At 42.9% G+C, this 12072-nt stretch overlaps 1 long non-coding RNA gene across 1 annotated transcript; it reads right to left on the minus strand.

Annotated features, from left to right (window-relative positions):
* Positions 1-1784: 1784 nt before the first annotated feature.
* Positions 1785-3229, minus strand: LOC141746687 (uncharacterized). The gene is made up of 3 exons (XR_012588452.1): positions 3068-3229; positions 2802-2984; positions 1785-2333 (listed from the first exon to the last, which is right to left on the minus strand). It is a non-coding gene; the product is annotated as an uncharacterized LOC141746687 (long non-coding RNA).
* Positions 3230-12072: the final 8843 nt, after the last annotated feature.

Below are 12072 nucleotides of genomic sequence, written 5' to 3' on the forward strand. Positions count from 1 at the left end.
TTTGTAACGGTCCAAAGGCTTTTCATGGCCTACCTGCTAGGGAAACAGCTCCACTACCCATATTCACTGCCTGACAATAGCAGCGGCTTTCAGTTTGTTGTTGTGTGGGGTTTTTTTAATCCACACAATTGTTAAAATTCACTTTTCAGCATTTACCTGACATAAGTTTTAGGAGAAACTTGGGTTTGTTGCAACCAGCTAGCTTACACGAAGATTGAAGATGACAGGGGAGGGATCACAGGGTCGAGCAATAGTGCTGTAGCCTCCCATTAGGCACGAAATGGTCTCTCCACTCAATACACTGAACAAGGTGTAGAACATTTGCGAATATTGTCCGTGGCAGAACCAAAAACTGGAAATCCACTTCTGGTAATTCTCTCTGGAGAAGACCTGCCTTACATAAACCCTAAAAGACTCCTCAGCTGGAATCTTTTCTGACAAAGCAGTGTATCAGACCTCTTTGCAAGCTCCAGGCAGGTGTAACCCTCTGAACAAGAAACATTATCTTTCTCCAGCAGATGAGAAAAAAAAAATACAATAAATGTGGTAGCTTGTCTTAAAAAAAAATCTAGGAATCCTGGATTCTAGCTCATTTCCCCAACCAGCAGCAGCATCTTCCCTCCTCACATACAGGGCAGCATGCATCAGCTGGCATAGGGGTGAATTACCCCTATCTTTTTTTTTTTTTATGTGGTTGGACTCGATGATCTCAGAGGTCCCTTCCAACCACTAAGATTCTGTGATTATTGTGGAAAAGCTGGCTTTAAGTCCTCTTTCAAGATGAAGTAGAAAACAGTGTAATCTCCAGTTACCTATTATTATACATTATTAGAGAAAGAAGAGTCTTACAGTGATACCTTACATAGTGAGACATCTCCAAAACAAAACGAGCTGTCATACCACAGCTTTTTCATCTTATTCTCTTCAACCTGCTCTGCCAGTTGATCTCAATGCAGTCAGCAGAACACAGTACATATACCAGCTGCTTCATTACACTCCACAATGGGAAAGTACCTACAGGATGCTTGTATGGCTCCTCCAGCCTTTTGCCCAGTTGCACAGGGGACCCAGAGCTTATGGAGCTGGGAAATATCCTACTTTCCTTTTATGTTATCGGGTTCATCACCTGGCCTTCAAGGACCTTGCCGTCACTCACAAGCAAAAGCATTGTGATGTGTGTGCGCTTCATTATGGAAAACTATGCTCAGAACAAGTCCCTGGTAAATCACATGGGGAAAAAATAAATTATCTCCACAAGAGGAGGTTCCCAAACCATCACAACCAGCCCTTCAGCTATTAGAGAAGTACTTTGGGGTGAAAAAGGAGTTAAACAAAGGCTGTACCATACATAGCGTGCAATGCTTTCGGTTGCACAACATGTTCTCGTTTAGATAGTGTCACTTAAAGCACAAGTTAAACAAGATGTTACAGAAAATGAGCTTGTCAGCCAAACAAGGATTTCAGGCAACATCCTAACTCTTGAACACAGCCTACTGACAGTGATCTACATATGACAGGAAAGCTCCCTAGCAGATGGGGAACTGGCAGGCCGTTCTGATAGCTGTAGCCCAAGGAAGATTGCCACTGAAAACTGACAGTTCTATAGCAGCACAGACAAACTAAATACACAAAGTGTAAATATAATTAAAAGGACTAGAGGGATTGGTTATCAAGGGAGAACTAGGAGGGTCTGAAAGGTATATGTGGAAATATTTAGGCTAACACATAGGAGTTGTATGACAACATTAAAATTTGAGAATCACGAGTATTAGAAAAAGAATATATTCAAGGCAAAATCCACAAGGCTGTTTACTAAAGCTACAGATACACTTAACAAAAATAATTAAAAGCTATAAGCAGACATAACATTTAGGGAACAAAGACTATAAGAAACAGTCTGCCACCAGCAAAGACTAAGTGATCCAATATAGTTTTCACGACTAAGTCTTGCAAAGGACATGCTGCAGCCTGCATACGACACACACATACACACACAGCTGCCATCTCTCCACACTTACTCGGTTTCTACATTTTTAGGTCTCTTGGTTCAGCACCAATATTATCATTTCTCATACAATATTAGGACTTGACTTCTCAGAGTCAACAACATTGAGATTTGTCAGCTGGGGATACGCACTCAGACCCCCACGCGTGCCCATGGTAGGGGGAGGCCAGAGGAGCCCGCTCCTGAGGGTTGGACACCCCATGACAGCACAGGATTCGGTGTGACCGAGCCGGCAGCCCTGGCACCGCAGCTGCAGTCTGACATCTGTTCCAGATGAAGGGGCCAGCACAGCAGGCACTCGCAGTGCTCCACGAAACATCCAGACAGCCTGTTTACAGATGGGGACGTTGTCAGTTCAAGTAGCAGGTGACAAAAAAATGCTCTGCACAGAGTTTACTCTTTGAGCTGACAAATGGCAAACAGGTTGTGTGTCCGTTCAAGGTACATAGTAATTTTCCTCTTCGTTGTACTACTCATTACTTTTTCACTGGACAGAACACAACTGAGAACAACAGTGATGTCTGACTCCAGACCCCCCTAGCTAAAGGGAAGCTCCTCTGAAACCCCTGCAAGCAACGACAGAGAGAGCATCCAGTGTGACGGGGGACAGAAACCAGTAACACTCCTGGGGCCGTGGAAGTTATACATGAACCAGTGCACTCTTCTTGCACAAACGCCAGTAAGGTCACCTCCCAAACACGTGACAGACAGTTGTACACTTCAGTTTTTGTAGCTGAGATTACTTAGCCACAGGCCAACAACTCATTCAAAGCATAGTTAACAAGCAAAAACTTACCGACGTCACCATGAAGATTCCCCTCTGTAGTCAGCAGTCTTCCTGTAGCTAGAGAGACACGTTTCCTGAAGGATGCTTTATCTTCCTTCCCTCCCAGGACTGTTCTTTGTTCCATAATGCTTCTTATACCTCCTCTCTCAGACACTTGGCAGAGAGCTTGAAGCTGTCTGACTTTATATTTCTCTGTGGATACAGAAACCTGTCTCAATACTTCAGAGGGTTTTTTTGATGTATCTAAAACCAGCCTTGAGCATCCCAATGCATACCTGTTACCAAAGACTCCAGTCAGCGATATCCTGAGCATGACAAACCAAAAACGCTTCCTAAACAAAGCAGCATTAAAGTATTTGTTATTTAGAGTAAAATATTTACTGCTAAGGGAGACATACAAACAGAAAATAACAGAGAAGCCTAGCTGAAAACCCACGAGTTCTTACAAGACTAAGAAGACCAGCTGTACCTGGGACAAGACTGAAGTAAGTTTGCAGTGGTCTAATTTAACATGAGAGAGAACACATGGTTGCTATTAAAGGAGTAATCAGCATAATGAAAGTCACCTGTACCATTTAGAGCCTTTGTAAACTAGAAAATAAGGCTGTCTGAGGACCATCTACCTTTCTAAAACATTAGCTCAGTTAATATTTGACAAGATTGTGCGTTTGGTAAAATGTTAAAATAAGAGTAATGCAAGTGTAACATACAGTGATTGATGAAGGCACACTAAATATGGGCAAAGTACACAGCCCAAGATAATAGTTTACAAGTGTGTAAAATATGTAATTTGTGTATTAAAAGCTAATTTCAGCTGATTTCCTGCAAAGAGATCAATGTTGAATACCCATTCCTGCTACTCCCCTACTAAATCAAAGAGATCGGGATTCTGAAATGGTTAGGGTGGGGATGTTAGTAACAGGAGTCTAAACATCCCTCTTCTGGATTTTGCTGTACAAACATAATGTAATATTATTAATTTTCATGGAACTTTTTTGAGGTGAAATGGAATTAAATGACATATTTACGTGCGTCGTCTAGCAGCACTGTGAATGACTGGTTTAGGGAGAAGTACTGCAATAACTGCACTGCCACCCCGAGCGTGTCTCTCAGAGGGAGCTCCTCAGTGAGACAGAGAATTCAGAGCTGCCGCTCCAGCAGCGCTGGGCCGGGCGTTGAACCAGGACTTTATCACACAGGTGGATAATTCCTGCCCTGGAGACAGACAGCCAGACTCACACGGTGATGTTAAAGTAGCACCACCCTTAGCTCGCTAGGAGAGCGGAGCTGTTTCACTCCCTTCTAGCCAGTTTAGCGTCTTCTCTTTAAAAGCAGGTGGATATATTTTTCCTTTGCCTCTTTTCACCACAGAGCAGACCACGACTTTTATTTTTTAAACCAGTGTGTTCGGTGAACACCCTCTGCTGGGTTTGGCAAGTCTCCCTGCAGTCATGATTGTATATTCTCGACAGACACACTCCAGCCACCTATGGAAATGAATCTTCCTTTGTATTTCATCTTTCCACTTAAGTAATTCCCTTTCTGCTTCAGGTCACTATATTTATTTTTAAAAGTAATCAGCACGTGTGTCTTTTAGTGCATGCTTTATCCTGTAATACAGAAAATGGGCTTGTTGCCACTGAAGCTCTGCAAAAATGCTTCTAAAGCTGATTTTCACTCGATGAGATTTTTTAGAAGCAGGAGCCACGTCTGGCCAATAGACACTTTTCTGTGTTCCCCGTGTCCCTTCTGCTGTCACAGGAAGACAGATGGCCCTTCTGAGCACCGTGTAAAACTCAAGTTTCCCTCAAGCTCCAACTGTTCGGAAGCAACAGTTGAGGCTCGGGTCCCTTTACACCTCCCACCCCCCAATTAATAAATGATCAGATTTTCCAAACTACTCCACACAGTATATCCATCCTGTAGGAATGCTGTCGAAAAGTGTAATAATCTCAGCTGAAGATGTAAAATATTTTGGAAAACTCAGCATTTCTTTAGGTAGCTCCTAGGGATTGTGCAATGAGTTTGCCAGTGGTTAAATCTGTATACTCCTAAAGCACTGGAGTCATTTAAAGTGTCTGACTAGACCATGGCAATATAAAACAATTCAACGTTTGTCTCAAACCACACATCATTGTCGGGCATCAGCATTTTTTGCAGATATTAACAGAAAATCTTGCTTCCACTGAAATTTTGTCAGCATCTTCAATCAGGGGAGGCACAGGAGTAATTTTATCGGATCAGACCAGTGAAAAACTAGTATCTTGCCTCCGTCAGGGACCAGCCGGGGTTACTTCAGGGAAAAATGCAAGAAACACTGTGTAGGGTTTAAAACTACTTTCTAATCTTGTCATAAAACAGTTCCCTAAGACACTTCAAAGTAACTTGTTCATCTCATGGATTTTTTTTCTTGTTGCTCACCAAAACCTTTGGAAATGTTTCTTTGTATTTACATCTCAGTGCTGCTGGTACATAGGACAGTATCCAGTGGTCGTCTTTGGTTTTATTTTGGGGTGTGAAATGCTTTGCTTCAAGAAATCTTACGGTAGTTTTGGGCAACAGAGTTCCACAAGCCCATTGTGCAAGGACGAAATGAACAGCTTGGATTTTAACTTCACAGCCTTCTGTGATTTCATTCTCTTATGGTTCCTTGCTCTTGTACCATGAAGGAGGGTGGTGAAGCCTGTAAACGACGTCGTATTTGTTGAAATAGAGCAGTGAAGTTTTAGGCAACCTTTTGCTGTCAGGCACTGCATAACTGCAGCCCTTTCACTCGTCCTGTTTGTCTCCTCTTCAGAGGAGGTCACAACCATTCAGGAGCTACCTCTTCTGAGTAATTCTGGCATTTGAGTGAGGCATATGAATTTGTCACTTGCCATACCTTGGGTGAGGGGGTACAGAGGTATCTTACTGCCACAGCTATTCCACTGCCTCAAGTCCAACTGTCTTCTTAGTACTGTATTTTGTGTATATATATGTTAAGCAGCAGACTGCAATGTTTTATCTACCCAAGAAATTACAATGCAATCAGTAACAGACACTTAATGAACAATGCCCTGATTTTATAAACAAACCTAAATTGTCTCCAAACTTACTACACCATTTTAAAAAGGAATGTCACAGACATCATACTTTTTAAAACACAAACACAGCCCGGGGTTATTGCAAGGCATGACGTAAACCAATGTTTGGATAGAAATTATAACGTTCTTCACTGTTACATATAAATATCAGAGGAATACAAATTACTTTGATCTAAGGAAGAGGCAGTGCAGTTTCCAGGTAGAGTTTAGCAGGCATTTATTTCATGAAAAGCTTCATTAGCCTGAATCATTTTACACCACATTAGCTTCAGACACTCTGGTTTAGCATATGTTCACTTTCTTCCACTCTTACATTCCTTTCTCATCTGTCAAATCCTTCCTGAATGCTTTTCCTATACACCATCATTAGCTTCCATCACCACCTCTTGCACACTGCACCATTAAAAGATGCTGATTCAGAAAATACTTCATCTGGCACTAAAGATACCCTCTAAGAGGAAGGCTGAAAGCAGGATTCATCTTGGCTACAGAAAAAACATTTTTCTAAAATTTAAATTTACATACGATGCTAGACAGAATTCCCTTTCACATCCTTCATGATACGGGATCTAGTCCACAATAATTGGTGAAACTTCCACATCCCCTAGTTACAGACATCACTACACTCAAGAGACGAAGGCCATCAAGCCTCTGTCCTGGAATTCCTGTGCGAAAGCTTTCTGCCTAACTAGAGTACATCTTTTGATCAGCCGTTTGGCAGCCCGTTTCTTCCTTTTTGTGGATCCCTACTATCTGCCCCTGATCCCATCATCTCTCCTTTGATTTTACCATCTTCAGCTTTCCTTTTGTTGTAGTCCTGCCTTTGTGTGCCATTCCCTACTTTAAAGTTATGTCACTAAGTGTGTTTAAATTCCTGCCAATTAAAACTGCAGAGCAGTGAGCCCTCCAGAGAAAACTCACCTGTTTTCTGCTGGCTTAGGCTGTAAGAACTGAGCATTTGAAAGCGTTACTGTAGTCTCCGTGAAGATCTGATCTTGAAGCTGGCACTTGCTGTTGGCCCTTTGCTGCCCACATCCCCTGCTCTGGTGGCTGCTATTTCAAAGCCTTTCGGAAGAGTCTTCTCCCCACCTCCTCTCTGAGCAAAGGCAGCAGGTAAATCCGGTGAGGGGGTCTCACGAAGCAACCTGTATGGAAGGCGTGTGGGGCTTCGCTCACTCCCCTGCGAGGCTGATAGGCTTCAGGTTCCCTGGGTGGCTGTTTCGTAGTTTCAGAATTGTCAGAAGAAACTTTTGTTTTGGTTTGGGGTTTTTTTAAGATGAAAAAGAGAAACTGAAGAAATCTGGAGAAAAGTCAGCACTTAAATGCTCTGAAATCACCATGGCTTAGGTACTCCATCTTAACTCATTGCAGAGTGTTTTTCTAATTCTAAAAGGAACAGCAAGATAATTGAAATCTCACCTGCTCTGGCAACACTATCAGTGAACACCATTGGGAACATTTTTAATTAGCATTTTAATTATCGGCATCTACTTTGAAGCCCTCTTAAAATCTTTCAAAACAGATCTGTGCAAAGAGAACCTTACTACTACATGAAAATGTAAGGCTGGACCATAGTTTCCTTGGGTTTCCATCCCTACCAATGCATCAGTCAGTCTGCTGCAGTGAACGGGAAGTAGTGCTCAGTTACTCTTCTCATCTACGTTAGGAACGGTGCTGTAAATCCAAGGGCAAAACTGCAAGGGGCGAGCCTAAAGGACACTGTAAACCCACCTGTGGTTGCTGCAACACCGTGAGCTCTGGACACTCAGCAGAGGGAGGCACTAAGCACCAGCAGGGAATATACCAGCCTATGAGTTAAGACAGTCAGGTCCAAATCCCTGCCGTACCTTGACTAATACACTTCTCTGGGCTTTATTGCCATTAAAAAACCCACAAATGACATTTATCCATCTTAGTGAACACTACTCAGTTGGCAGGTTTTTGGCTACTTACAAGTAAATTCAGTGTTACATTCTTCCTTCCTTCCCATTTCATTCTTTTTTAAACAGACGTGATCTCATAAGATGGGAGAAAAGTACAATACTGGTGCCAAAGTCCTCTTGTCGGTCTCTTCAGAAGCTGAGAGAACTACTGGCAGTAGCCCAGGAAAAGCAACAAAGAACAGTACAAGTTTGGGTAGCAGCTAGACTTGCAAACCTAAGAGCGATGCAGAGTAAGCCAAACACGAAAGAGAATGATGATTGGCAGAGATACGATGACTCTACTGCTGGAAATGAAAGTGCTATGAATAATTAGCCACCTCTGACCCAGGAAAACATTGACTTCATTTGCAGCACAAAACTGATTGCAGATGGCATTGGGGAGGAGAATGTGCTATTCACTGTGCTTTCCCCTCATCAGAAAAATTCATTTCCTCTCTACTGTTGAGCAATGAAATACACCTGATTGGATCTGCTGAGACAACTTCCCACAGAAGATTTGGAATGAAGAATGAAAGAGCCCATGGGGTGATGCTAAAGGTAATCCTATTAAAACAGTGGGCTAGAGGAGAATATGCACATATATCTCCTATTTTAATAAAGAATTAAAATAAATCCCTTAAAGGAACAAATTTTTTTGGACATTTCTTTGAAATCCTAATGTCACAGTTGCTGAAGGGGACGCTGGATATCAGTGCACAAATGAGGATGTCTCTCATTCCCTCCTCCTCCTCCTGTTCATTCCCATTACTGCTCGCATCTTCCCCCACTGCCAGCTGCTCCTGCCTTCCTCCTCCCCTGCTTTCCCTGCACGCCCGCCAGCCCTCGCTCCATCTGCCTCACGTCCCTGCTGAGCACCAGCTCTTGTCCAGCCTCGGCTGCCAGTTAGGTCTCTCCTTCACACAGACAACAGCTTCATTCTGGGCTCTCGGCACGCCCTGGCCACTGTAATGCATTTCCTATAGCCAAGACTCCGAGGCTTACAAGAGAGACAAAGCAAAGATCCACTCCTACAGTGGGCTGAGATACCCATCTCCTCTGTGCTCTTGTCAAGCAAGGAGGACAGAGCACAAGAGGACAAAGCAGGACAAGCAAGAAAGTACCTTTCCTCAGCTGGCACCAAAAGAGTGAGGCATCTCAGACTGGAAAGAAGCCTGAAGATAAAGAATACCATTATCTCTCATTATCCCTTGCCACAGCCTTCGGCTAGCGGAGGGTAGGACAGAGCAAAGCCTGACTGGGAAGAAAATACAAATGGCTCAAACTAACTGTCTCTCTGGCAATCTCCATTGCCTTCAGCATGTACAACCTGTCTGACATATGCAGGTACTCCTTGGAAATCAGATATTCCAGCCCCTCTGTTGAATGCTGCTTCAGAACAAATGAGTTTGAACACCGGCTTTCCAGGGCCATTAGAAGTAAAGACTAAAGGCGAGGAGGAGGAGGAGGAGGCATCTGGAATCTTTTCTTGCACTGCCGCAGCATCACTGGAAGGCAGAGGTTTCTCACATCAGGAAGAAAAATAGGCACCTTAAAGTAGGCAGCTCAGCTTGTTTTTAAGGCAAGTTTGCAACGCTTAGGAATTGAAATGTATTTACCTGTAGTGAGTCTGCTCTGGAATTGTTGGGATCACAAAAAAATCCAATCACTTGTTGAAGCAGACCCATCCTGTGGCCACACCTCCTCTCTAGGCAGTTACAAGCTCCCTACCAGATCTCTCTCTTCACTTAAACAAGCTATTCTTTTTTGGTTAAACATTTGCTATTTATGGGTCAGCAAATCCGAATCTTTCCCCTTTCATCCCACACCTTGCCCTTAAAAAAAGATAAACATTCCTTCATAAAGTTTGCAAGTGCAGGCAACCCCAGTAAGGATGAAAATTTTCTTCTCCCCCAAAAGACAGATAACTGGCTTCCTTCAAAGCCACCGACGTCCGTGCTTTGGTCGTGTTGTTTCTGTCAGTCTCACCCTTTCCAGTAGCACTCTGAGCCACTGGTAAAGTGCAGCAAAGAACATTAGTCATCACACTAAATCAGGAGCCACAGACCCCCTAGGACAACATGACTGTGTTTAACAATACAAACTAAATTTACAGGAGAAAGCAGCTGGTATGAAAATAACCGCATCTGCTTCACTACCAACGTTCTCCCACTTGCATGCGCTTTGCAGAGGTGATGATGAATCACGTTTAATCACATGCCATTAGAGGAGGATCAGACCGCACAGTGTGACCAGGTTAATAGGTTGGAGATACGCATATCTGATGCCCAATTAAAACAATTCTAAAAATAGAACTGCAATTTTCTTTAGGAGCTGTGCCTCCTCGCTTTACAGATCAGGCAAGCAGCAGTGTCTTCCATGACTTCCAGACAAACAAAGGACCAAGGAAAAATAATTCCCTTGCTGCGGAGCTTACAATGCGATTCCCATTGAACTATCCTAGGTTACCCAGATTAATTGGAGGGGCGACTAAGAGAGACTGCTGGCTTGCAGAGGCTTTTGTGGTAAAAATCAGATCATGAACATAATTTTCTAGGATAAGATATTGCTTAAACACGATCCAGCTGCCATTAAGCATCCTCTAGGTGAAGCATCTCTAGTCATTCCTAACACAAAACCCAGGCTAATACATTTACTATAAAAAGAATTGGATTGCTTACCCAGCATTTTCATCAGTCACCTCTCCTTTTCACCCCTCGCTCATGCCCACATACCTCTCTTCCATCATGCCACAAGGCTGCCTTCCTGCAGTGCTCTTAAAAATCAGAGATGGGGAATTTGTGATCCGCATTTTATTCTACTACCACATGAATCCACAGAGTTATCCAAATGGGTTGAAGAAACATCTTTTCATCTGGTTTTACTGAGGAAATATTCCCAGCGAGAACTCAGGTGTCCTTTTTCACTCCATGTCCTCTTTCACTACAGCTCTGTCTGCTCCCAGCTCTGACATCACACACCAGTTCCAGTGACATCTCCTCTGCGGTGGATTGTCAACACACACAAAGAACGAATTCCTTCACTGAAAATGAAAACTCTAAAGGCAAAAAGCTATGAAGAAGTTAACATTTGCAATATCTACCAGACTGAAGATTAAGAAGTACACGCAGACCTGCATTTCTTTAAGTGATGTTTTCATTTAGCAGGATAGAGATATTCCTGAAAAAAAAGCCTACAGTGAAGACTTCAAAAATTAGGTGCCTAAGATTAGGCTCCTAAACCCATAATTAAGTCTTTAAGTAAATGGCCTGATTTTCTTGCGTGTTGAACACACAGCTGCTCAGACCGCCTTCACTAGGAACAGAGGGAGGCAAGGCTCTCTGAAAAAAAGGCATGAAGACAGAAAAGAGCGAGGCCGCTCGCTAGGGTACATTATGATGGAATTAAATAGCTAGCTTGAAGTCAGTACTTTCAAAAATAGTTACCTTCACCCTTTTTACATCAGTTTCAAGACTACTGCCCAACACATTAAATACTGAAAAGAAAATTATACCTGCATACATGAATGCATGAATTTACCTTTCAATTCCATTTAAACGCATTTTTTGTAATAATATAGAAAATTATTAACTGTGGGAAACAATCCACCACAGTAGATGAGCAGATAAAGTCAGATCTTAGTACCACAATATGAGCAAAGTCCTCTACAGGACAGATTCGCTCATTGTACAGCATCCTGGTTTTACGGAGCCAGCGCACGTCTCGAGCCCTGCTCCAGCTCCCTGGGCAGGGTTAGGCCTACTGGGATTCGGGCACATTCCAAATCTGTGTACATTTAACTGTGCATTTACAAAGGACCTTTCCACAGTGGGATTTGACAGCACTTACATTAATCTCTCAAAATTGCAGCCATTTTATTACTGCAGGATATGCAGTCAATTTACATACTAATAACAAAACTGTTATGCCAACATTAAATTACACAAACCGAGACCAACGCAATTTTTGTCAGCTACACAGCATTAGGATCAAGAGTCTTTTCACATCAACCTTTGTTTCCCTTATAAACAAAAAGCTTTCTAAGAACCTTTCCAAGGCTTTATTGGATTACAATGAAGATAATTATAGAACCCAGATGAACCCAGTGGCTCTCTTGTAATGGAAGACAGCCAGTTCCAGCTACTTGAATGCCAGCACAATTTGGCAGGGACCCACGGACGTTGCTCTTCCATTGGTTTTTTTTGCCTGTCTCAAGGGAGGAGGTGACTTCTCTCCAGGTCGCAGGCACCCTCCCAGGCAGCAGTAACCAGGAATGTT

This window comes from Larus michahellis, chromosome 7 (genome assembly GCF_964199755.1).
Source record: "Larus michahellis chromosome 7, bLarMic1.1, whole genome shotgun sequence".
Lineage (NCBI taxonomy): Eukaryota > Metazoa > Chordata > Aves > Charadriiformes > Laridae > Larus > Larus michahellis.